This window comes from Planococcus citri, chromosome 1 (assembly GCF_950023065.1).
Source record: "Planococcus citri chromosome 1, ihPlaCitr1.1, whole genome shotgun sequence".
In the NCBI taxonomy this organism is placed as follows: Eukaryota; Metazoa; Arthropoda; class Insecta; order Hemiptera; family Pseudococcidae; genus Planococcus; species Planococcus citri.
Genome location: NC_088677.1, coordinates 60,016,507 through 60,044,413, shown reverse-complemented (window position 1 = coordinate 60,044,413; position 27,907 = coordinate 60,016,507). Strand labels below are relative to the sequence as shown.

The 27,907-nt window shown below is 35.5% G+C and overlaps 1 protein-coding gene across 4 annotated transcripts in view; it reads right to left on the bottom strand.

Annotated features, from left to right (window-relative positions):
- LOC135833138 (irregular chiasm C-roughest protein-like) overlaps positions 1–27,907 on the bottom strand; it is a 327,416-nt gene that overhangs the window by 266,464 nt on the left and 33,045 nt on the right. For all 4 annotated transcript variants that reach the window (XM_065346787.1, XM_065346786.1, XM_065346791.1 and 1 more), the window contains exon 2: positions 3,411–3,471. The gene's annotated coding sequence lies outside the window, so the exon portion shown is untranslated. The remainder of the gene's footprint in view (positions 1–3,410; positions 3,472–27,907) is intronic.

Genomic DNA, 27,907 nt, shown 5'->3' with positions numbered 1-27,907 from the left:
CGCCACAAATCGTTGACACGTCTATTACCAAAATTCCAAAGGAACAGTTTAGTTCTCTAAACCTTTCGAAAAAGGGGGATAGTTTAAACTTGAAAGTACGAAAATTTTCGTTCGTCGACCGAATATGGCTGTCGTCGAAATTTCACTCTCCAGAGATTCGTTTCAAAGTAACAGCTTACGTTATAGTTCTTCCTATTTTTCGTTTTACCCCTTTATTTCCTCGTACTCTACTCGATGGTGTCTATTCGTATATCCAAAAATATATGTAGTTGTACGTGAATATGTGTAAGCTACGTACTTCGCTACATACAGGGTGTTTCGTAAATGCAGAGCAACAACAATAAACTCGATTACGATGAGTATGCTCTACAACTTATCCGTTTCGATCGTCGACCAAACTGGATTTTAGTTCATTAGAAAGAGATTGAGAGTAAGGTCGAGCTGTCGAAATTCATTTTCGATCTTCGAAGAATTTTCAAAATTGCACAAATGACAGGAATGGGAGATTTGTGGATAGCAAGAATTCTTTGTACAAACAGAACTGAGTACTTAATAGTACGATTAAATCATGAGATGAAAAACTAGAAATCGGATAAAGTACATATTGAAGTAAACCCTTCGCCATAATTACCAATCTGGGGCCTCCAGAAGAGTACCTACATTAATAACCTTTCTCCAAAACAAATTGAAACTGCTTCAGAAGGCATTATACGTGCTTGATGAATTTTACTATGGTAATTAAAAATTGATTCTTCGAGTTCTCTGAATTTGTTTAATTTTTTGAGTTTTCCTCCATGGTTTAGTAGCCTAACCTCACAAGTGGTGGAGTGATGGTTCACAATTTTCAATTATTTGTATTATTAATGAGCTTTGGACAGTTTGTTAGCGAAAGTTTTGAAGAAAATAGGTAGATAAATGATTAAAAATCCAAGATCAAAATTTTAAAATCTCCTAAAAATCGAAAATTACAATTTCAAGCTACGTAGAAAAAAAATGCATGGAAGGTCGTAATGGCGTTCTTACACAAAAAATAAAAAATTATACTCCAAATTCTCAACATGGGGGGGGGTGGGGGTAGAATACACAGTACAATTAACTCCCAATTTAATTCGAAATTTGGAAAAAAGGCGGGTAAAATCTTCCATGCAAAGGAAATTTTGTGATTTTGCTTTTAACTCGATGATGAAAATACCTATCATGAATGGTTCACCAAGAAATCAATCAATTTATTTAATCACCAATCGTTCGTAAATAATTCGATTCGATTGTAAACAGATCAATGGCATGTTTGCCAAAAATGACCAAATTATTGTTAATAGGTACCTATACTTTATCAAAAATTATTAGTTCACCAAAAATTACCATATCCCCCGACTGGAAGTTACCCTAATATGCAAGAAAGTACCTACCTCTGATTCACCAGAAATCACCTGTAATTTACTAGAAGTTACACCTAATTTACCAGAAGTTATCTGTAATTTACCAGAAATGACCAGTAATTAGCAAAAATGTTTGTCAAATCAACAGAATTTACCAAGAATTTACCCAAAAAAAAAGACTGGCACTTGCAAAAAATAATTTACCAGAAATATACCAGAAAAGACCAGTAACTTACCAGTAATAACCAGTCATTTTCTAGAAAATAGAAATTACCAGTAACTTACCAAAAATTACCAGAAATTAGCAGTCATTTACCAAAAATTACCAGTAATTTACAGGGACTGAAAGCTTCAAAATGAAACTTGACTTTCGGCTTCTAACTTCCAAAAGAAAAAACTGAAACTTTTGGCTTTAGCTTTTGGCTTTTGCAATTAATTCGGCTAGCTTTTGGCTTTTCTAAAAGCTGAAATTTTGAATGAAAAATATTAAATTTTAGAATGAAAAATAAAAGTGGTGAATTTTGATTCAATTTTTCTCGTAAACAAATAAAAATTTCATTTTTTAAGAATGATAAATTGATACTTCGGAGCATAGAAGCCCAATTTCTCAATTTATTATAATTTAGAAAATTTCAAACAATTCAGTTAATAGAAATAAAACAGTAACAAAAACCATGAAAAAAAAGCTTAGTAAAAAGCCGTATGAAATGAAACTTCTAGCTGGCTTTTGACTTTTTCAAAATGAAACTTAGCTAGCTTTTAACTTTCAAAATTTGTTGAAAAATATGAAACTTTCGGCATTTTTAGGCTTTTGGCTTTCAGCTTTCGGCTAGCTTTCAGTCCCTGGTAATTTACCAAAAATTACCAGTAATTTACCAAAAAATTACCAGTAATTTACCAAAAAATTACCAGTAATTTACCAAAAAATCAACAGTAATTTACCAAAATTTACCAGTAGTTTACCAGAAAAGACTAGTAACTTACCAGTAATAACTGGTCGTTTTCTAGAAAATAGAAATTACCAGCAACTTACCAAAAATTTCCTGTAACTGTAATTTAACAGAAATTATTAGAAATTACCAGTAATTTACCAAAAATTACCAGTAATTTACCAGAAATTACCAATAATTTATCAGAAATTTCCAGTAATTCACCAGAAATTACCTGTAATTCACCAGAAATTACCTGTAATTCACCAGAAGATACCTGTAATTCACCAGAAATTACCTGTAATTTAGCAGAAATCACCAGAAATTTACCAGCCATTATCAGTAGTTTACAAGAAATTACCAGAATTGTACAAAAAATTACCCGTATTTTATCAACAATTTATAGATGGTTAAAAGTTTTTCGAGCTTTTAAAAATAAATCATGTCCAACCTTTTGAAACTTGGAAAAAAATCAGCACCTCATAATACCTCTTCAGTATGCGATCGTTGAAAAATTGGGACACATTTCAGTTTTCCACAAAACACAAAACGACATTAAAATTCGGCATATAGGACATCTACTCTCCTAATTGAAAGAAGATTCTCCTTCATGAACACCCTGTACATCTCTTGAACATACGTTATAGTTACTACGTATAAGTTTACTATACGCAGTAAAATGTATTTCAACTGCAAGCAAAAGGGAAAAATCATACCATCTTATGTAGGTACGATTACTTACACGAGTACAATCTGAAATAAAACTACCTACTCGTACACCATACACAATCTCGTTTTTGCAGCCGTGCACTTGTGAGCTGTATGCTCTCGGTGTTGAACTGATTCCAATACACGGGCCATTTTTTTCAACGGAGCAGGTGCAAAACAGAAGAAACCCGCATAACTTATGAAATCTATGTACCTTGCCTACCAATGTCTTTCTACATGTAAGTATAACCGTTTATAATGCTGTGTATAGTTTATTCTTTCCTCTTTATTTTATACGTCTACCTGTCTGACTGTCTCCTTTCCTCTCTTTCTTCCTCACTTCGTCATAAACTTGTATTAAATCATGTATTGGTATAGAGAAAAGTAAACTTACCGTGAGATCGTGTTCGCCAATTTCGTCCTGTGCAGCAACCAGTATCACATTACGATGTCACCTGCAACAAAAAAACATTAACAAATTAGCATCTATGTTCGTTATAGTTGTAGATGGTAAGACAAGCGACGCGAATTATCATTTTTTTATACGTGGATTTATCAAGCTACATAAAACAAACAAAATAAACTACTAAATTCGCCACTAATTCAGAAAGAATAGGTACTTCGTTTGTAATATTTACGTGAGAATGTCCTGAAATATGGTAAGTAACGGGTCGAAATTTATAATCTAGGTGTATAAATATTCGTATATTATGAAAAAAATAATTAATCTCGTTGGTACATAAATTCTTCGCAAAGATGGTAGAATTTATAATCGACTATATGTGCATAATTTTTAGTATCCCAGACGTGGGTCTAAACCAAGAGTTATGAATATTCAAAAAATTAGTGAAAAAAACATAGGTAGATACAGCAGATACATACAAGATAATCCAAGTACATGGATATAAATAAGAAGATTTTTTTTCAAGTTTGAAAAATGGATCCGATTGAAGTTATGTATACGATGTTTACAGGCAAGCAGCAAAATCTTCCGCAAGTCCTTTCGTATAGCAGTGATATAGACATTAACAGGTATTATTTATGATAAAATTATGGGAACTTGATTTGTAGCTCTGACATACGATACGAATAGATAATTGCGCAGTATTTTAAACTTCCACCGTCCACGTTTATAAAACAGAAAACTCCTATAGAAATTCCAAGAATATGAGGAGATGGATCCATTTACAGGCAGTAGAGATGAAGAAAAAATCTTCCCTGAAGACTGAAGATTACGTAGAAATTCGGCTTTTAAGTACGTATAATTTTTCTCAAATTATAGTGATGGCTTAAGCTGGAGTTGATCTAAGAAATCAAAAATTTGTCTCCTTAACTTCACTCCACCTATTCAACTTTTCGTTTTCTGAAAAAACTTTGCATCAAGAAATTTGTACTTACTTCCCCAAAGTTTCAATGACTGCTATACTGTCAACGAGGGGGAGCGGGGCTCCGTGCTCCCCAAAAAATTCGTTCACTTAATTTTTTTCTCAATTTAGAATAATTACACTCCAAGAACTTTTTTTAAAAATACTAATTTTTGACTTTTTAAAAATTTCTTTCACATTAAAAAAAAATACTAACTAAAAAATACAAAGAAAAGCTTCAAATAAATTTTAATGGCGATAATAAACTCACTCTAACTTGACAACATCATCAAGAGCGACTTTTTTGGTTCATTTTCTCAAATAAATTGTTGTTTGTCAATTTTTATCAATAAATTCTCAAAAAAATTGCAATTTTCTATAATTGTTCTTACAAGAAAAATCATGAAATAAAAATTGTTCCTTGAAAAATTTCCTACATTTTGGTTCTTAAAAAATTTCATTTAGTGCAACCATTGAGCCCCAAATTCTCAAAAACCATTTCCAAAAAAAATCAAAATCACGTTTTTAACGTTTTTACAAAAAATTTGTAATCAGAACACGTGCCCAAAACATAGTATTATTTAATTTTTAAATTGAAAAAAAAAAATTTGAATAGTTTTTCAACATTTTTTTGAACTGTGCAAGCAGATTAAATTATACTCTAACTTCAATCAATTTCATCTCCAAAGATGACATTTGAAGTGTACAAAAACATCGAACTCTCCACCTTTTCTCTTCTCATTGAATTTTTCCTTCTCGTATTTAAAATAAAAGGCCAAAAAAATTTGCAAAAGGAAAAATCCTACTTCACGAGATGAAAATTATTTCAGCATTTATTTTGTTTTTGAGGACGAATGAAGAATGAAGAGGGTTAAATTCCCTTGTTTCAGTGGCAAGCAGGTACTATTCCAGAAAACGTAAAAAAATTATAAGTTTTAAGCATGTATGATATATCACTGAAAAAAGTAATCAACGTTAGGTAACCGAGGACATGGGCAAGAGAAGAGCGTACCCTTCTTCATTCTCTCTCGAGACACCATCTCATCAAGAAAATTGTTCAGCTGCCTGTTGTCAAATTTACTTCTCATCAGCAACAAAACAAGTCTTCAGAGTAAAATTTGGCGAAAAATTTTCCACACTGTAAATTTACGTAGGTAATGCTCGAGTTTTCGCTTCGAGTTCGTTTAAATTAAGTAGGTAATTTAACGCGACAAATTTTCTACTAAAGTTAAAAGCTTGTTAGATATTTAAAAATTCCGCGTAAATTTTATTAGCGAGGTGACGGCTGGCGTTTGATTTGTGGTTCGCCACGGGATACGCTGTTTTATAAACAATTCGTACACAATTTGCATAATACTAGAACAGTTTGCTAAAACTGTTGAATTTTTCCATAGTTAATTACTATTTTTAGTCGTCACACACAAATGAAAAAAAAAACCACCATCGAGTAAAGTACGCTGCTACTGAGTGAGCAAATAACGTTATTTGAAAATGCCACATTTATGGTTACGGGTTAAACTGAAAAAAGACTAAAAAAAAAAAAAAAAACTCTAAACCGAAAAAAATATACATAAACAAATCTCGATATTTTAATTAATATATCGCCACTCGCGCTAATTTCGATTTGCAAAAAAGTACACTGCATGTTTTAAGCGTATTTGTTAATTACAATTTTATAATTATACAATACCCCCAGTCGTATTGTAAATTTCGTTTCATCGATATAACAAAAACCAAACCTTTTCCATCGCTCGACGTGTTGACAAAACGATTCTTTGGCAAGGAAAACCTGCCGATTTTACGAGCGAAAAAAAAACAACACCCATACAAATAAGCAAACAAAACAAAAATGGAACTTCGAATGGAAACTAGGTGGAAAAAAATGCAGCACTATTTAAAATCGACACCTTTTGTAAATTAAATCGCTGCTGCAAATCGCTGCAATATTTAACAAAAATGCAAATACTTGTGTAAAACGCGTTACATTTGCATATTAAAAAACGACAACGACGTTATCGTCAAAAAGTAAACACGAGATGGAAATTTTTTCGCGTATTGTGCATTCGAATAGTATACGTATTTAAAGCATTTAGGTAGGTATACTGTACGCATATGGGAAAAAAAAAGGGTGTGGGTTAAAATATGCATTAATTTTTAAAATCAACGAACACGTTGAACTATATACGAACGTGGACGGCTTGGCATGGAACTTGGATTATTTGAAATTAACGTTTGTTTAACTTGAACGTCTGCGTATATGCTCGTCGAAAATATATAATTGAAAAGTGATTTCGATGAAAGCTTCGCCATTTGAAAGCACAAAAAATAGGTATATACCCAGCTCTGTGAACAGAAGGGACCGTGTTGAAACGAAAATTTCATTAAAAGGATTAACGCAAACCGGGTTCACGGTGTGTTCGATTCGATGGTATCGTGTTGCTGAGTACACATTTATTGGACGTATAGAGGTAGTAGGAGAGATAGAGAAGTATTAGGTTAGGTAGGTAAACGAAAAATGACCTACATTACTATATGGTGGGGTACCTTGGTGCTTCATGCAACACTTATATGTCCGCAGGGGTACAATCTACAGACAATAAGATGACATAAGGCTGTTCAAATTGCCAGGAAAATCCATAAGACAATCATTTATGGATGTACCTCTATACTTAATCTGTTTGCAGATTCATTAAAATATACGCAGGTATAGGTATCAATTTCACACGTTAAAAAAAATCCTCAAATAAGTGAAAAAAAAAAGGTAACAATGGCACCGAGACCCGTTTCAAACCTCGTGTATCCATTTTTAATGAGAAATTCCAATCCACTTTGACATCTGATTCGCCTCGTTCAATCACATTAATGAAATAAAACAAAACACCGCGCTTTTGCTATGTAGATAGGTATTATATACATCTACCGGATAGGTAGGTACTTGAAAACACACACACACACACTCACTCATTCACGAACGCGGATTAGGTACAGTATAAAATCGTGACAAGTGTAATGGTATAAAGCTATATTATAGTAGCAGAAGAGAAGAGAGCCTGGCACATCAGAGGAGGAGACCAGACGAGGAAACGAGCTTCCGAGTAGCATTTATACTCAAAGGTGATACACAGAGACACCGTCTTGTTTTACACCTTTTGTAACATACGTTTACGACCAATCGCCGCGCTAAGCGTTTAATGAGATTTTAAACTTGAACTAAGGTCAACGAGTTACCCTTTTCTGGGCTCTTTCGCGTATATCGTTGCCGCCCTAGGGGACGTTAATAATGGGTACTCAAAATGGTGTATTATATGTCGCGTGTCGTTTATTGAAATGGTTTCTTGGTGCTGGATTCGAAATGTACTGAAGGTATAGATTTTGAAATAACATTTTTTCTTACTTGAAAAATTTAAAGCTGGAAATTTCTATCGAGGAGAGACCCTACTAAGACCAAAATTATCACATTTTGTGAAAAAAAAATGTGAAATTTAAAAATAGTTTTGGTAGCATGGTTGAAAGTTCCATGAAATCTTCAAGATTTTAGCTCGAAAAATTGACCTGAGATACATTGTGAGGTACCAGTTCTGTTACGTTTCATCATTCATGGATTCGGTTGAGTAGTAAGAAGGTGGCCTAAAGTCTCCCAAAATTGATTCAAATTTGAAAAAAAAAATTATAAGCTGGGTTCATTATTTTTTTTTATCCAAAACTTGAAGATTTGGGGGAAATGAACTTCAAGTAGGAGAATGGTTTTGACCTTATAGAGATTGGCTGCGAGGAATTGATGAACCTCAAAACTTTCTAGAATGGTGGAAAATGTGTATGATTCAAAGTACCTATTTTTCAATTGAAGAATCAAAATAGACTCAGCAGGAGGGGTTGTAATTGATCTGAAAATTTTAAAAATACCTATTTTGTCATCGTACTGAAAACTTTGACCCTAAAACTCAAAGTGCACATGAAACAAACCCCAAAAATAGTGAAAACTAGGTACTCATGAAATTCAGCAATTATTTCTTCACCAGATGGTGGTATTGGGGGTGCGAAGACCTTGGAAGAGACTGGGGAAAAAAGGGACCGAACACCTAAAATTTTTAATAAGTAGCATTTTCTTCATTTTTGAAAATGTTTGAATCTTATCGAGGAAATTTGAAACCTGGCACTCTTAGATTCAAACGAAACAAATCTGTATTAAACATAATTATGCTAAAACCACCGAAATCAAAATTTTCAGGTGCCAAAAGTTCATTATTGGATTTTTGGAAAAATTGAAAAGATGGTTTTTTGGCGAATTTTTAGCTTTTTAGTGAAATACATTTTTTTGAAAAATAAATTAATCAGGGCAAGCAAAAATAATTACCTACCTATATAGTTCAATTCAACCATTTTCTGCTTCGAAAAACTCTAGTTTCAGGCCATTCTAGAGCCTGAGAGAGTTTTTAATTTTCTCCAGAAATTTCAAATCACTCTGTAAGGGTGGAAAAGAAACTTCAGCACCATTTTGTTGGGGGGGGAGGGAAAGACCCTGAGAAATGACAAGCGATGTATTACAGAACTTCTATCATGATTCCCATCAATTCTTTCAATCTAAAAAAATTGTCATCCCTTTTACTTTATTATTAATTTTTTTTTTTTTGAATTCACGAATTTTGTCAAAATAATTTTGATAAACAACGAAAAAAATCAACATCAGCATCTACGGCTATGTCCGGTACAATTTTCAAATCAACTCAAATCAACTTTATTTTTTGCAATAGGCAGCATTGCTGCATTTACAAAGTCGACTTATGTACTAACAGTGTAGGAAATGATTAAGATATAAAGAAACAAATACGGTAATAAGATTAAATAATATGAAATGAATGCGCCATGTACTGCATTATACAGGTATAGAAATAGCACAATATATTTTTATGTGCCCTTTCAACCATTTTAGGCGATTATCAAGAAATCCCAGGTTCGCCAGTTCAAGTTTCAGCTTCTCAGAAATTCGTAAACTCTCCAAAAAAAAAAAAGATAGAAAAAATGAAATATTCAAAAAAGGAATTTACCGAAAGAATTTTTGGTTGACATTTTATCATTATGTGGGTTTATGTGACTGCTTGACTCAAAAACATTCACAAGAGCATTTTAAAGCCGTTAGAGCAGTTTGAGATTATTAGTGCAAACTATAAAAATCACACATGAGGCTCCAAAATGCCTTCAAAGCGATTGTTTTTGAATCGAGAGGTCATATTTCAAACACACGAAAAAGTTTAAAAATTGCTTCATCTTTTTGAATTTGGTAAATTTTTAAAAATTTGACATAATTCCAAACATACATCTTGGTTATGGTTGTTTTAGGACTTGCTCTTTCTTTCAAGCTCGATTTCGTTCAACCACTTGTTAGATATCATTGAGCAAACCTCGGAGAATAATTTTAGTCTTAAAAAGAGTCGTATGGTAAACTATATTCACGTCCCAAAATTTTAGGAAACCATGAAAATTCACCCGATTCAAAATTTTTCAAATTTTGGGACACATGAAACCCTTTAAATCGTGTTTCCATCAGGAATAAAAATTATTCTCGAAGTTCTTTTCTTATGTATCGTCTATGAAAGAAATGATCAAAATCTACAGCAACGAAAAATTTTAAAACTAAACAGTAAATCTTCATCTCGAATTCGGTCCAACGCCCCCACAACCGACTCGTGCCAGAAATGAATTTGATTTGATTCGCCGGCCTTGAAAGGTGTTAAGGCGTTTTGAATGAGGCAGAGACAAGAGTGATGAAAAGCAAAGTAGAATATAGATGTGGTTAAGATTTGCACGAGCTTTCAGAGCAGGTGGTTTTAATTAACGAGATTCGACAAAGCTAAATAATTTATTGGTATTTATAAGGATTATTCAGAATGATGGTTTCATTCGAGTTGATTACCGATAAAAGCAGGATACAAATAATTAGCCAATAAAGAATCTATAAGAGCAGGATTAAGTAAAGAAATTGGATTTCGCCTTCGGTGTAAAACACACTGACAATGATAATTACGAGGGAAGAGGTTATTGTAGCATAAAATAAACGTGGGTAAAAAGACCTAACTAGCTACACTTAGGGTTGTAAATACAAGGTCAAGGTTACGATTACAGGACACATATTTATACTAAGGATATAAGGAGGACGTTGTGCATGAACGAGTTACCGTAAATGGACAATACGAAGACGAAAAATTCTAGAATTTTGATAGACGTGTGTCGCATGTCGAATTTTCCAGCAGCGAGCGGCGATTCTATGTGATTATATTTTGGTTTAAAGGAGGCGTATTTGGACGATTAAATTTTCCGAGTAGGTAACATATTGTGTCTAGGTAGGTACGTTTGATTACGATGTGATTTTGTAATTTTTCATATACCGCCATTGTTATTGTAATTATATGCTTGAGCTTGGGGGTCGATTGGAGAAATAAAGTTCGGTATGGTTGTTGTTTCTCCGGTCTCCACGACGGTGTGGCGAAATAATAAACGAGTAATTTGAAATCGATTTAGTGTTATGGTTTAATTTCGACGACATCGACATTTATAGAGGTGGTATTTTTAATTTCGAGATATGGGATTGGATTGTTTTGGAAAATCCCATCGTCAAAGCGAGAGTGGCGCGGCGTACTGATGCAACATGTATCCAAATAATTTATCCCAGTATGTGTAGGAGTACCTACTTAATCCTGTCAGCGTTGTTTTGCAATTGGGTAATACATTTGGATCAGTTTTTTTTCCAATCCATAATACTTAGGTACTCGGAAATGGGATCTCAATTTTGTTTGAATCTGTGTGTAGTTAACGTGGGAGTTTAAACTCATCAAACCCCTTGTACGCTGGCTCGATTCCACGTGGAGTGGATATGTATTTGGCAATATGTCGTTTTAAAATAAAATTATAATAATGTTTCGTTTTTAGGGAAAAAAAACACATTTTATCGCGAAATAACTTTTTTTTTTAATAATTGTTATTCTTCTAGAAAAAATTGATACCTTGGCAGAAAATTGCGAAAAAATTGAGACGCGTGAAAGGTAGTCACGCGATAAAGGCGTAATTACAGGGTTTTCAGTAAAAAATACACAGGTATAATATTTCGTATCGAGAATTTTGCAAGCTATATTTTCGTTGATGGTTTTTTTTTCGAGAAACAAATCGCATTTCATGAGATAAATTTGGAAAAACGAAATTATTGCGAAATGCTGATTTGAGAAAGGATAGGGTGAAATTCTAAGCATTTTTTCGTTCAATATTTTTCATTTAAAAAACATTTTTTTCTAAAAAAAAAAAAAATGAATCGTTTCAAAATTCAGGTATTCAAAGATCAATATCTCAAAGAAAAATCAAAATTTTAAAAAACCAAGGTGGATGTTTTCAAGCTGTTTTGAAACCTCCAGAGGATTTCAGAATTTTCAAACTTGGAAGTCTTAAGACACATATATTGGATTAGAGTATTATTTCTTCAAAAAAGATACCGAATTGAAAATTTTGAATGCTTTGGGGCAAAACTCAAAGTGCTTCTGAAAATTCTCAAATGGTCGAATCAGCACTTGATGGTGCTTTAAACAAAGCCACGCTCAAAAAAGTTGATAGAGCTCAATAGAGCCAGACTTGCAAACTCTAAAAACTTTTAAAAAATCGAAAAACTGATATTTGTTTAAAAACCAACTTCATCAGCACAGTTTTGAATTTTAGCACTTTTGCATCCCTTGAAACCTTTCTAAATTTTCATGGAATAAGTACTTAAGTAATTTAAGCTATTGGACAAATATTTAGTGAGGAAATGAAGACGATGCCACTGAAACCTCATTAAAAAATGGCCGCTCAAAATGTTCAAAATAGCGTAACTAAAAGTCTGGAAAAATTACCCTAAAACAGGTTTGCAAAAGACACCAACTTTTCATCACAATTTCGAGAAAATTCAAAAAATTAAATGAACCACATTTTGGTCTTCCACTTCCAATATATCATTGCACAATGGTTCGAAATTCTTGTTGAAATTTTTTTGGAGCTTGAAATGTAGCCAAGAATTTGATTCAGCTGTCTCAACTTTCTATCCTCTTTCTCATCTCTAGACCAATTTTTCAAAATGAGTTTCCAAAATGGGATTTTTTCTTTTTTAAATACAAAAAAAGCAAACAATTTGTCAAGGCAGCACAACTCTTACAATAAATTTCAGGCGTCATTATTCATGTCATGTTTTATTGCCTCGTAAAATGCCAGAAACAATCAAATTGCAACCAAAGAAGACAATTTTTCATAGTTCAAACAGTACAACCAAATTCGTTGCCATTTTTTCGAATTATTTTGAATCCCCCCCCCCAAAAAAAAGAAAGATACCAAAAAATTCTCAGTCGATTAATACTGAAGACGAAAATGGTCCTCGAAACAGCCAGAAAATTGAAGCATGTGAGGAAAAGATCATCTACACTTTCAACTGTGAATAAAATTTTTCAAACTTTTTGCAAAGTAAACATGGAAATTACCTACCTACTTTCATTTTGGAAACATGAAAATTGGTAAAATCCAGAAATTCAATAAAATTGAACTCTCTGATTTTTGCTTGAACTAAGTACCTATACCTATGTATGCATCAATAAAGAAAATTCTTGGGGAAAAACTTGGAAAATTCTACGCTCTGCAATTTTGTTTTGCTTCGTGTTTTCCGCAGGACTTTCAAAATTGATTTTTTTGTGCCAAAATAATTTTGAAAAACTTTCAACTTTTTTGTCTCAAGAACAAAACCCCACAGAAAGTGTTTCACAAAATTTAAAAATGAAAAAAAACAAGACTTTGAAAGGACTTTTGGCAGGTAGGTATTTTTCAAACACTTCAAAAAATTTTTTTAGAGACGGAGCTCGAAATTTCATACGTTAAGTTTTTGTTTTTCAATTTTATTGGACATTTCAAGATTTTCTCCCGGGGAGGAAGAAATGGAGGGAGGGGTAGGGGTGTCAAAAACTTTTCTATCCATTCAATGCTTCATTTTTTAAATTTTTTATTACACTTTTCAACGTACTCTCTATTTTTAAAAAAAATATGGGGGATTGGGGGCTTGAATTTTTTTGTGATTTTCCATATTGTGTTAGAATGGGGTGTTTTGAAGGATTGCCAAATTGATAATTTTTCAATGAAATTTTTCAAAATTCTTCTGGTGGGGAAGGGGTGTACTAGGGGCTAGAAATTTTTTTGTTGTTTTCTATCTTCAATCCCCTCATTTCTGTAGAATGGGGAGTTTTGAAAGATTGCCAAATTGAGGATTTTTCAATGAAAATTTTTCAAAATTCTTCTGATGGGGATGCCCACCGGTAGGTAGGTATATCTGCGATAAAAAAGTTCAAAGTGTGATTTTACGTGTACAAAACAGAAATTCACTCGATGAAAATGAGTTCATTCGAGGGTTAAAAGATCACTTACACATCGATGGCCCAGAAACGATACCTTCCGTTACGTCATCTCGAATAATACCGATTTTTGTTTGTCATCGCAAACAAAAAAGAAAAAGGAAGAGATGAACAAAGAACAAAAAAAAAGGAAGGAAAATGCTTCCAAAAATACGTCTCGATTGGCAAACGATTAGCATAATTTTTACAATATCGACTGGTAAAACGTAAGAAGAGGGTGATGCTGGGGCCACAGTCGAGGCATGGCAGGCGGGCACCTCGAAGGTATGAATTTAGTTAAAAAGCAAAGCGAAACTGTTCTTAGAAGGTAGGTACTACGTTATACGGAAAACGCTAATAATACTTTTCTGCTCGAAAGTAACTTGGCCCTGTTTTCTAATTTGTTTGAAATCAACTCGAAAATTTAATAATTAAAAGCTTTATGGGAGAATGATTTCGTAAAATAATATTTTGTTAGTTTCTAGCTGTTTAAAATAAAAAGTTTGCGAGTAAAATTCGACGATGTCGGCGTAACGTTTTTTCGCCCTTTTTTCCAACTTTTCTCAGAGCGAGTTTATTGAAATTGAAGGTTGAAGGAAATGTGCGAGCTTTCTCGCGTCGTTGCTGCGAAATTTTATCGCACGAGTGAAAGGTGTCTAAGTGGGGGATTTTTCGTGTTTTTTTTTTCATTTCGACGAACGAGAAAACTGAAAAGCCAACGGAGCATTTTTTTCTCTCAACAGTTGTTTAATTTGGTCGGTATTTTTGGCTTATTACGATGTGTCGCTGGCATGTTGCGAAAATTTTCGTCTCGTTACGCAGATTCGAATAACACTCGAGTTGTTCCAAAGTGGCATATATCTGTTACGATCAAATGGCGCCGGTGCCTTTTTTTTTCATTCTGATGTTTTTTTCCACCTCTATATATATATAGGAGTTTACATTGGTAGTTGTGTGTTTTCTTTCCTCCTTTTTTTCTTTTTTTTTTTGACGAATACAACTACGACGACGACGACAAAATAGTAGGTAACCTTTTTGTACGTTAAACATGTATGAAAACGGCTGGTTTTTAATATTTGAAAAGCCATTTTAGCACCTTTTGTACAAATCCGTTTTACCTACCTCGTAGTTTACGTATCGGAGGATTTTTTTTTGTTTTATTTTCGCGAGCGAAAAAAAAAATCAACTAGAAAGGGAGTTGGAAGGCATACAAAGTATAAGAGGAATTTGTGTGCATCGTTGTTCCCTCTTTTTTTTTTGCAAATTGTATCGACGTTGTCAGTTTTTATTTTTAGTAATTGGTGAAACGTCGACGGAGTCTTATTGGGTGCCTGTCATGTTTACAAAACACTAAATTTTCACGTTGAAAAGCTATAACCAGGCATATGTTAAAAGTTCATAAACGAATGACAAACAGTTCGTATCTGCCTGCAAATTACTATAATTATTCGAAATATTGGTATTTTATTCGATAAATTGCTCGGTTCTGGTTGTACTTGTAAGATGAGGCAGAAGTGTGTTCTTGGAAGTGGGTTCATATAAGATGAACTCATACTATGATGGTGGTATGAGCTCGTTAAGGATTAATTGCACGTTGTATAATAAGATGCTTTGTGTCGAGTACCATAGTCGGTGATTTTTTTAAATACTCTGAATGTGATCTGCGGACGAAGTTGACGTAGGTACAGTTTTATAAACGGTTGGTTTTGTATCATTTCAAACATTACTTTATGCGGGTGTTTAACATAACGAAAGCGAAAAAATCTCTGTACAAGGTGACTCGATCATAGACGCTGAAATATTAGGTTCTTTTACCCCATATTATTCGTTATAGGAACATTGAGGTTTTTAAACTAGGGTATGGTGTAAGTAAGTAAGTGCCATAATAAACTGGTTTTTCGGTTAAAAAAATTTCTACTGGAGTTGGGTGATTTTTTTCACCAGGTTATGGAGAAATCTATTTTGCTATGGTGTGATATTCGCGCCATTTTTAGGTTCCAGAACAACTATGACGGGCTCTTTTTTTGGAATTGATCGAGTCATTGGTTTATTTTTCGAAGAAATCTACGGGTTGTAATATTTATTAAAGGTTTTATCGTTTTTATGACTTATGAATGTTATTTACCTAATGCATTTTTTTTTTAAATTGAAAGTAATATTTATTTTTTTTTTAGATTGATTTTTGTGTAAACTACAAGTATGATTTTCAATTGGATAAATTCGATTAGACTACCAACGCATAGAATTGAAGGGAATTTGTCATCATTTGTTGCACTTTCAATTTTGAACTATGACAACATGAAAATAACACATTTTGCCTAAATACAAAATTGAACTTGGTTATAAAATTCATAAAATCCATTTTTTTTCTATTTTATTATTTTTTTTTCTAGTTTGAAAGATTTACAGTATATTTTCATCTTTATAATCTTGTCTAAGTTTAAAATTGAAGGTGCTATCGTCGTATAAAATGTAGTAAGCTAGACGCCTAAATTACACCTAACGTCTTCAACGATCACTCGGTTAGTAAAATTAAATAAAACACGTTCACGATGACACATTGATTCTATTTATTAATACAGTTCGTTACACGAACCAGCAAACGAACGTTGCTGAATACGTTATCGCGAATAATGATAATTTCATTACCTATCATTTTACTTACAGATTAACCCATCGACATGTACGTACTCGCGTCTAGTCGAGTCGCACCTTAATAATAATCGCAGCTTCTAGATGGAAACTTTTCGTTTTATTTATCCAGACACCACCTTGCAGATATTCAGATAGGTACTCGGACTTGTGGAGCCATAGGCATGACATGGATCATGGTCAGACCGCAATCTTTCAATTATTTATTTTATTGCTGACGTTTTCCAGCAGTCGATGTCGGCATAAGTTAAAAGATAACGTAATCGATTTACTAAGAACTAGACGGAGACTAACTAAGTTCTCCAAAAATGAAACCATCAGCGATTTTGTATCGATTCTGAGATTCCATTCGCGAGTATTTTATCACCGGATACGCGTCTCGATAACCGAATAAGACGCCGCATGCGCTTCAGAGAGGTTTAATCTCGCAAGCGCAAACTACACTAAAACCTGAATGGGTTTATTTCATCACTAAACTGATAAGAAACTTTTTTTCAAAAAAGAATTGCTCGTTTTCTATAAGAGTGAACAATCAACTCGTCTCGCAAGAGTATCAGATAGAATATTACATACGACGAAAATTGATTAGGTGATTACTCTTTCAGCGAGCCTTTCATTACATTTTTCAGCTGACAGATTGTAAGGTTTTTGTTGTAATTTTGTCGTAAAAATATCGACTTAGCTAACTATCGATTTTTTACTGATAGGTATTATACATTTTTAGTCGAATAGGTAGGAATACGTTATAATACGGTTTCGTTTCTGTTTAAGTTACTTTACTAGTTGTAACGTATTTTGGTTACTGGTTTTAAGCTTTTGAGCTTTTGTAAAGCTCGCCTTGCTTTTTGTTATTTATTCTTATTATGTTAATAAACGTTAAAGCGTAATGTTCGTTATTTTTCGTCTCGTTCGAAATCTCTTTTTAATATGCACGTTGTGCACCGAGTTTTAAATAGGTATGTTTTATTCGTTCGACGTTAATTGCTCGATTTATGGGCTCCTTATAATATGGTAGCAGTAGCTTTGGTTACTGTTCGCGACAAAAAACTACTATTTTTCGTTTTGTCGTGCCGAAAACTCACCGTCGTGTGACCGCCATGTTCCATAGGCCTAGCCTATAAATGTAAGTACTATCTTCGTTCTAAACGACCGTTTTTGCCTCGCTTATACGCGACCGTTTTCGCTTACGCGACCGCTACGCTGTGTTACGCTGTTTTTCTTCATTCTGCGAGGGTGTAGTAGGTTGACCGTACTCGCCTAACGCTCGTAGAATTGACCGTCGAACACGTGCCGCCGAAAGAGTATCGCTAGTCAATGGTAAAGACTCGCAAGCAAGAACAAGAAGAGGTCGACGCCGAATTAGCTGCCCAAAGAAAGGCTGAAAAAGTTAAACGTAAACGTGAGAGAAGAAAGGCGAGACAAAGTGCGTTAGTTGATCCTCAAAACGAAGAAGAGGCTCAAATCGACCCACCTGTCGATATGGCTGCTTACGTACCGCCGGCGCTCGATAATGCGCAACGTTTCAATGGTGATGGCACTCGCTACGAAGGCTGGATATTGCGGGTCAAGATTAGGCTCGCTGCGTTAGGCCTGTCTAAGACCTACGATGCGGAGGACTCCGAGACGGACGTGAAAAGGGCGCAGGCCATAGATACTATTTATTCGATGATGACCCAGCCAATGCAGGTCCTCTTCCCGCAGCCTAATCCGAAGGCACTGCTCGATGCGCTCGAGGCGCGCTATGGTTCTCAGTCGGCGGCGCAAAAATGTGCGGTCAAGCTTCGACTCGCAAACCTGCAAATGTCGACGTTCAAACGTCCCGAAGAGTACTGCGACACCGTCAAGAAACTATGCGCTGATTCCGGTGAGACCGACGAAGCTGCCTGGCTTCTGAATGGACTGCCAAAGACCACCACCGGCGAGAATCTTCGAGTATCGCTGCGTACCGCGATGATTGTCAATAACTCCACCACCGGTATACGTGAGGCTATTTGTGAAGCCTATCGAAATAGCGAATCGTCGTCGTCGTCGTCTGCTACGCCGAGAGCGTCCGCCATGTCTGCCACCGATACGAGGCCTGTGTGCCATTTTTGTCGTCGTCCCGGCCATATTGCACGAGTATGTCGCCTGAAACATGGTAATAACTTAGTACCTAATAATAGTAATCGTAATGGTAATCCGAATAATAATTTTTATCGTAATAACGGTGGTACGAATAATCCTAGTCGAAATTTTAGTGGCTACAATGGTCGTAGCGGTTCTAATAATTATCGAGGTAATGGTCAAAATGGTGGAAGTCAAGGTACGCAGGGAAATGGTCAAACTGGTCAGCCACAGGCCAACGCTGCTGGAGGTTCTGGTACTAACTCCGGTACGCCGAATAATCAAAATTGGAAGGGGCCTAATGATCCTAATCCGCCTCGCTGTTATCGTTGTCGTGCAATTGGGCATATCTCTGCTCATTGTAATAAGTGGGGAGACAATGGTGGTCAGGCTCGTAAGCCTAATAACGTTTCTGGTACCGCCTTGATGGCTATTGGTGATTCTGTTGGTGGCACCGTCTGTTCGAAAAAATCTGTAGGTTCGAGTGAGATTGTGTTTTTATTGGATAGTGGAGCGACGAATCATTTTATCAATTCACTTGACTATTTTGTTGAGTCGAGAGAGATACGCGAGCTGGTACGTACAGCTCAAAAGGGTCAGTTCGTGACCGTTACGCGTGAAGGTACCATCGTTCTATACGATTCGGAAAATCGTTGATACACCATGGAGGGTGTTAAGTACTCTGAGGAGTTCGCTTCCAACTTACTTTCGAGTCAACGTATTCGCGAAAAGGGCTGTAAACTGGAGCTGGCCGAGGACGTTTGCTTGTACGATCCATCTGGTACGTTAATAGTGAAAGCAGAGGTGAATGAGGACGGACTGCACGAGTTTAGGTTTCGCTACAATTTGGCCTACGAATCTGCCGCGGTCGTCGTCGATGATACTGTCCGTCTTTGGCATCGCAGGCTCGGTCACGCCTGCGGCGATACAATTGCTTCGGTACCTGGGAACAAAATTCCTAGTAACAAAATTTTAACTACTACGACGTGCGGTGTATGCTCTAGGGCGAAAATGTGCAGGCTACCTTGCTGCACGGAACGTACCAAAGCAAAAAGAGTGCTCGAGCTCGTTCATACCGATACGGTCTGCCCTTTGCCGGTGTCGGTGGACGGTTGCTCGTATATTTTAATGTTTTTAGACGATTTTACTCACTTTGCCGTAATGTACTGTCTGCGTAATCGGTCTGAGGTTGGTAAGAGCTTTGAAAATTACGAATTAACGGTGACTGCGAAGTTTGGCGTGAAGATACATAAGCTCCGCTGCGACAATGCTTTGGAATTCGTTAAGGGCCTTACGAAATCCGTCTGCGACACGAAGGGTATCATTCAGCAACCTGCGGAACCATACGTACATGAACATAATGCCAAAATCGAACGGCTGAATCGTACTGTGGTCGAGAAAATGCGGGCCATGTTATACGATGCCGGTATGCCGTCAACTTACTGGACATACGCGGCGTTCATGGCCTGCGACACGGTAAATCGCTTACCTACGCGCTCCATCGGTGGAGAAATTCCTTACGAGGTTTGGCATAATAAAGCTGTCGATTGGGATCAAATTCGGATCTTCGGGAGTTTGGTACGCTCGTTCGTAACGCCTGAAAAGAGAAAGAAGGTTGAAAAGAAGTCGAATGATATGTTTTTGGTTGGTTACACTGAAACGGGCTATTGGCTATTGGACGCTGGTAGTAAAGAGCTCGTACCTGCTACGCATGTGAAGGTGGATGAGTCGATCGTTTTTGGCGACGTCGTCGAAGTCGTGGATGTGACTGAGCGTTATTTGGCGGAGGAGTACGATACACCTACGGAGGCAGCGTTAATGGCCACAAACGTACCTCAATTGACGTATGAGGAGGCGGTGACTGGAAGCGAGAGCTCGCAGTGGAAAGAAGCAATCGCCGTTGAACTTGCTACGTTGCAGCGGATGGGTACCTACAAGGTAGTTGAGCGACCTGCCAATCAGAAAGTTTTAGGGTTAAAATGGGTGTTTCGTAAAAAGAGTGACAATACGTACAAGGCTCGCATTGTAGTCTTGGGCTACATGGAGCGTTTGGCGCTTAGCGACTTTGATGTATACGCACCGGTTATTCCTGTAGACGTTATTAGGGCTCTGGTCGCTTTGGCGATACGTTTTGGCTGGCAGTTACCCCATATCGATATAACTGGCGCTTTCCTCTATGGCAAATTGCCATACCGCGTATACGTTTCTATACCGAAAGGTTTCGTTTACTTTGGTCGTCTGAAGGATCCCGTACTGGAATTGTGGCGCGCGTTATACGGTTTGAGATTGTCACCTGTCACCTGGTACGATGAATTAAAAAGAATTTTGATTAAAATAGGGTTAATGGTGTCGTGGTATTGCGCTACGTTGTTTGTTTACGCTGCTGAACCGACTCGTTGTATGGTAGGTGTCTACGTAGATGACCTACTAATTACTGGGTACGATAATGTCTTGATCGAGCAGGTGCTCGACCTGTTGAAAGAAAATTTTGACGTAAAAGATCTTGGGCCGGTTCAGCATTACTTAGGTGTGAGGTTTAAACGTACCGAGAGTTCGATGATGATGGACCAGAATGAGTATATAGCGCAAATCTGCGAAAAGTTCGATCTCGTAGATGCAGATAGAGTGGTCAAGCCTGTAGAGGACATTTCTTTTATGGACCCAAACGTCGTCGTGGATTTTTCACTGGAAACTCTTTGTCGCTCTATGATTGGCTGCCTTTCTTACGTTGCGAATTGGACCCGGCCTGACATCTCATATGCAGTTAACTTAGTCGCTAGGTATCAAACGAAGCCCTCGGCTCACCTCGTATCAGCCTGTAAGCGTATCATTAAGTATTTAAAATGTTATCCCGATCGAACATTGTGCTACGAAGCACTGGATAATTCTATGCTTACCGCATACTCGGATTCGGATCACGCTGGTGACCAAACTGACAGAGTTTCTACGTCAGGTTTCATTGTTTTCTTGTATGGCTGCGCCATCCAATGGAAGTCGAGGAAGCAAAAAGGTGTCACTCGTAGCTCTACGGAGGCTGAGTATTTGGCTCTCGCCGACGCTGTAGTTGAACTTCGTGCTCAGCGTAATCTTTTAAAATCGTTGGGGTTTGTCTTGGATTGTTCGACGCTCGTCTGTGATAATTCTTCGGCGATGAACGTTGCTAGAAACACAATGGAATCGCGTAAGACGAGGCATATTGATGTCTCGTACCATCTTACGAAAGAAGTGATACGTAATGGCGAGGTTGAATTGGTGAAGGTGAAAGGGGAACACAATGTCGCTGACATATTCACAAAGTCCCTAGCTGGCACCAAAATTAATGAATTGATGACTTCAATTCTGATGGATGACCTTTTCCCTTCGTAAATTGCTCGGTAATTGTTTCAATATTGGTCGACCTGGTCGAACCAATGCACAATGGTGCTTATTCTTCGTTTATTTTTTGTGTATTTTATTTTTTAATTTTATTTATTAATTGTTTAATCGTGCTAGTGCACTAATATTAATTACCTGTGGTGTTTTTAATCGATGTTTTGTCGTGTATTTATTTCGTAGATTACTATTCTCCATCGTAGACTCGAACGTTGAACTCTGAAACACTTTGATGTTTATTTTACAATTTTATATGTTTTATTTTACCGTGTTTTATTTTATGATTACTATGTAATGTTTTATTTATCTATTTTATACTGTGTTGTGGCTAATTAAGCCTTATTTAATTTAATTTTAGTGGGTTTTTTACCTTTTTAATTGCTCAATGTAACAGTTGAAATGTTTGTCATCGTAGCATCACCGTGTTTATACGTAACGGGTTTTAGACCTAAATTATTTGTGGTTGTATTACTTGCGCTTCTATTAACTGGTTAACGTTTTTATTCAATTTATTAATTGTTTTTTAATTAGTCGTATTTTTGCTAAAGTTCTAAGTTTTAAAATTGTTTATTTTGATCGAAAATTTGTAGTTTTTGTTTGGCTTTAGCTGATGGATTTTTACTTGTGTCGTCTAAAATTAACCGATGTTCGGCTTAATTTTATGAGGAGGTGTTGTAATTTTGTCGTAAAAATATCAACTTAGCTAACTATCGATTTTTTACCGATAGGTATTATACATTTTTAGTCGAATAGGTAGGAATACGTTATAATACGGTTTCGTTTCTGTTTAAGTTACTTTACTAGTTGTAACGTATTTTGGTTACTGGTTTTAAGCTTTTGAGCTTTTGTAAAGCTCGCCTTGCTTTTTGTTATTTATTCTTATTATGTTAATAAACGTTAAAGCGTAATGTTCGTTATTTTTCGTCTCGTTCGAAATCTCTTTTTAATATGCACGTTGTGCACCGAGTTTTAAATAGGTATGTTTTATTCGTTCGACGTTAATTGCTCGATTTATGGGCTCGTTATAATAGTTTTTTCGCCAATACTATGAGCTGATTAATTTTTAAAAATATTCCGAAATTGAAAAGTACTTAATTTAAAAGGTTTTAGCTCACCAGTCTATTTCAAGGGACCCTTAAATACTCCGGGGCTGAATGAATATAATCCATGTTAATGATGAAGAGGGGGGAGGGTATCACATCATTTTGTCGACAAAAATCAAAATTTTAACGTACCTACCTCTACTCACTAAACACAATTTTTGAAATAGTTGGAGTATTAGGTATGTATTTCTGGAATTTTTCTGTTTAGTGTTTGGTTTTTCTATTCTTGATTCGAATTTTCAGAATATTCGGAGAGGGGGTGTAACGTTATATCCTCCTATATCTCCCCTTAAAAACACCCCTGTAAATAATAATTGACATGCTAGTTATATATTTTGGTTGAAAAACTAGCAATAAAAGGAAAGCCATAAAAACCAACTTTTTGCATCATAAAAAATTCAATAGTGACGTTTGAATTATCAATTTTCACAGCTTTTGTTCTCGCTTCGCTGGGGCAGATTCGAATTCTACTCTGAACTTTTCAAACATTTCCAAGAATGAAAAATTAACTTCAGAAATTTAAGACGATGTATAACCAAAAAAGTGCAAAATAACGAAAAAATGTGCAAAATTTCATTTAAAAATACCCAGGTACCAAAAAGCCCAAAATTTTGACGTTAAAACTTCTGATATTGAAAATGATTTTTTTTTGTACCTCACAAATAAATTTTCTGACGCTTTCGATCTCGTTTTGCTTGGGCAAGCTCAAAAATAATCTCTTTTTTTTGAATTTTATTTTCAAAGTTTCAAATGCCAGAAGGCTTAAAAACCATGAAAAAAATTGCGAATTTTTGATTTTTGATTTCATCATTAACCTTATTGCAACAGAACAAGTCAAATTTTTTGTCGAGTATAAAAGCATCGTTTTTGAGTAGATACATAAGTATGTACATATTTTCCTGTAAAATAATATGTTGTATTAATAATGACGATGATTTTTTTTTTTTTCAAATTCATTTTTCACTTTTATTAAGGTTATTACTTTTTGTTTACTGACTTTTCATTTTTCGATTCCTTTTTTTTAATTTTTCGTTCTTGCTGCGATGTTGTTTTTCATTTTTCACTTCATTCAAATCGAAACAATTCATTGTACCTAGCTACCTATTTTCCCACCTACTTACTACGCCTACGTGCTCGATTATCAAATACGCAACGCATTATTACTTTTTCTTCTTGTTTTTTTTTCTCACAGAGAAAAAAGGTTTGCTTTTCTCATCTCCTTTGTGCGTTGAAATTTCCATACGGTAATATATGGACTTGCTCTAGTGTTAGTATTTGTCTGTAGATACCTCTACCTACATTTATACGTCCCTTATACCAAGAACTAAAAACGAACCCAATCGACGCTTTTGGACCTTTACTCTGTTTCCGCTGTGAAATTTTGTAAAAACAAAGAGAACTCTCTAGGATAAAGAAAATGAAAACGTGCATTTGTTATTGTACCAGCTACTCGTATACTAGGAGAATAAAGACTACGGAGGAGATGCGAATCAAAGGGCGATCATTTTGGCGAACGAGGAAAACATTTTATAGCATTTAAAAGGGGAATAGTGATTATTATTGACGTTTATGCGAATATACGACCGATGACGTACGTAGGAGGGTACTTCTACTTGTTACAGTGAAAAATTAGAGCGAAAAAAGCACCGAAGGAACACGGTCGTCGTCGTCGCGCGGTGACCTTTGGAGCGTCGATGTGGAACAACAAAGGTCGTGCATTCGAGTTTAATTACGTTAGTTTTCGTACTTTAGATTGAGAAATAACTAAGGTAGGTCTTCGGTATCAACTTTTTCGGTGCACCTAATCGTTTGGAGTTTTATAAGCGCGAATTGAATGTGTAATGGTATCGACATTACCTCTCTACAGTTTACAACGTACGAGTAGGTATAGCTATAAAGGTACGTGTACTCGTAAGTATGTTGTTTTACTCGAGCGCGCTGAACTTTCCACGAAAATGAAGAAAACAACCGAGCTTCTGAATAATACTGTAAACGCGAATGTATTTCGTATTGTCACGCCATTGCGCAATAAAAAGTAAACGGAGCTAGCGAAAGGGGTATTGAAAAAGTAAAGAAAGACGTGAAATACTTTATGAATCGCTGAAATATCAGCTAATACGAATATAAGTCTCGCCTGTACTGTTATAACTGCCGAATACGTCTGTGTATCAATATGTGAATACGAATTATGGTGTTTTAGAGTTTCATGAGTTTCCTACTATGTACATGTGTAGGGTAGGTACAGTATGTCGCAAAAGTCTTCGTTAATATTTTTTTTGTAGCTTTTTGTTGAAATTTCAAAATTGAAAAAAGTATCAAAAAAGAGCACCAAATTTTTGAAAAAATCATTCTTGATTAAGTATACTTACCTACTTCCAAAAAAAACAACACATAATTGGTGAGTGAACAAAATCAATATCCTCTGTTTTTTTGGCAGGGGGGAGGAGGAAGGAGATTCTCATGTAAAAAAAAGTCTGAAAGATTCAACAATCATTCTTCCACTTTCCTATCTTGAACTACACAGAAAAAGTTGCAGCTTTTAAAGTTGACTGATCAAAACTTTTGAATAAATTGTGACCAACTTCAAATAACTGTAATATTTTTTGTTCGTTTCTTTGTTCAAGATATAGGTAGCAAAGGTTGCGATTTTTGCACCTTTGAGACTCATATTTAGCTCTATGATGTCGATGTACATATCAAAATAAATCAAAATTCAGAAAGTTTCATTTCATTTCAGAAAATTTTGAATAAGTACGTTTTTCTAGAAAAAGTGATTTTGATCACTGACATCCAAACCCTCTTCCACAACAGAAAATTAGTTTGTTATCTTAGAATTGATAATGATTAGCGATGGTTGGTGTAATTGATAATTACTGTGTTGATGGTTTTCTCATAAATATCACCTAAGGGGGAACATTAATTCGACTCCTAGCTAGCTCAGATGGGAGTTCTCTTGAGTAATCAATACAAATTCTAAGTCATCAAGTACATAAATAATCAACATTTAAATACTATCTATGTACAAAGGATTTATTCGGTCAAGACATTCACTACATTTACATTATTTATAACATATTGTGATATGTTATTTATTCATTAAATGTGCTCAGTCTAGACAAATAGGATAGTACTTAAGGTACTTCTCCTGGCATATCATGGCAATTATACGTGGAATTGACACCTTACTAACCAAGCAATTTACAATAGTTATGTATGCGAAATAGGTTCATTTATGCGTAAATGAGGAATCTACATATGCTCCATCCCTTACGACGAATGACGTCATCTGTTAATTGCGATAAAACTATAATTAATACAGTGGAGACACCACCATGTAAGTACCCACTTACCGAACACTGCTCATTGTCACTTCACCTCTTTTCCTTAGCCTACCCCAATAATAGTGGCTGTTGGTGGATGCTTTATGAAGAGACACACATATCGCACACTTCATTCAAGATACCTAGGAATATCTTGATATGACCACAAAAGGTATAATCGTCGGATTATTACCTTGATAAACGAACTATAATTAATATCAACGATTACGATTAAATCAAAATATCATCTTAAACACACGTGTAGTGGGTTGATCAGAAAATAATATTACTTAGGCCTAGGCCTGTTTTCATATACAAATTACTCCTTGACCACATATTTTGACAAGGATCTTGCCACAGCTGATCGCAAAAACCAAGTGAAGATACCTTTCAATAGACAGAAGCTCGTGCCTCCTTGACTATTGAAACATATCATTCACTCCCTATTTTATAATATTTTCCCACATTACTGGAACCCTCTTTACTAAATAGCAATAAATCACATTGCGTAAAGGGTTACCCTAAGATCTATCACCTAGCAGGTGGAGGCAGATTGCACCATAACAATAAGTTTATTATTAAAAGTGAAAAAAAAAATCCAAATTCGAATACTGAAAACATCGACTATAAAAAATGTTTTCAGACACAGAACTTGACAATGATATCGAAATATAAAATGAAATCAAATGCAGAAAGTTTGAATTTGAAGAAAATAAAATTGAATCGGTGGGTGCAGAAAGGGGCTAAGTCCATTTTCACACTTTTCAGGAATAACAAAAAACTGATTTATTTGAAAATCAAAACTTTTTGGTAAACATGCTTAAGGCCATTGAAAGAGGACCCAAGACACAATTTTTAGCACCGTTTAGAAAAAAAAATATTCACGTGCGCCGGCGCTGTTGCTGCCTAAACAAATGGGACTTGGACCCTTTCTGCACCCAATCAACAAAATTTCTTTTGAAATTGCTGGGGCACGAATGGGGCTTGATTCTACATCTAAGTACATCATTTAGACTGCTATCTCGTTTAAATTGACCAAAAACCGCTTGAGTTCTAAGACTTTTTGCCGAAGTTGTTAATTTTTTCATCATTTTTCAGTTCAGAGATTAACTTAAATTTCAAAAAATGGTCTTCTCAAAAATGTTAGTTATTTTTCAAGGAATTTAAAAAATTTTACAAAAAAGTCATAAATGCGGATCCGCCCTTTTTCTGCGCCCAAATACCACTTTCCCGGCAGTTTTGCGGAAATCTGACATCACCAGTCGATCCGCCGTACTTTGAAACCCCTATATCCGTGAAAAAAATTTCCAAAACTGTGACTTGGTCCCTTTCTGCACCCACCGATTCAATTGAGGTAAGTTGGATATTAGGTATCGTTGCATCCGAAGATATCAACAGGTAGATACTTAAAATCGATCGAGTTGCACCTATTTATGTTGTTAAAATGAGACGAACTCATCCCGATAGTAATCAGATACTTACATTTCCGAAGAGTCACTGAGTCAGATTCGATTACAATTGAAATACTCAAAAGATTCTCTTTGACAGGTGAAAACCAAATCATCCCCAAAACCACCCTCTTTCAACACAC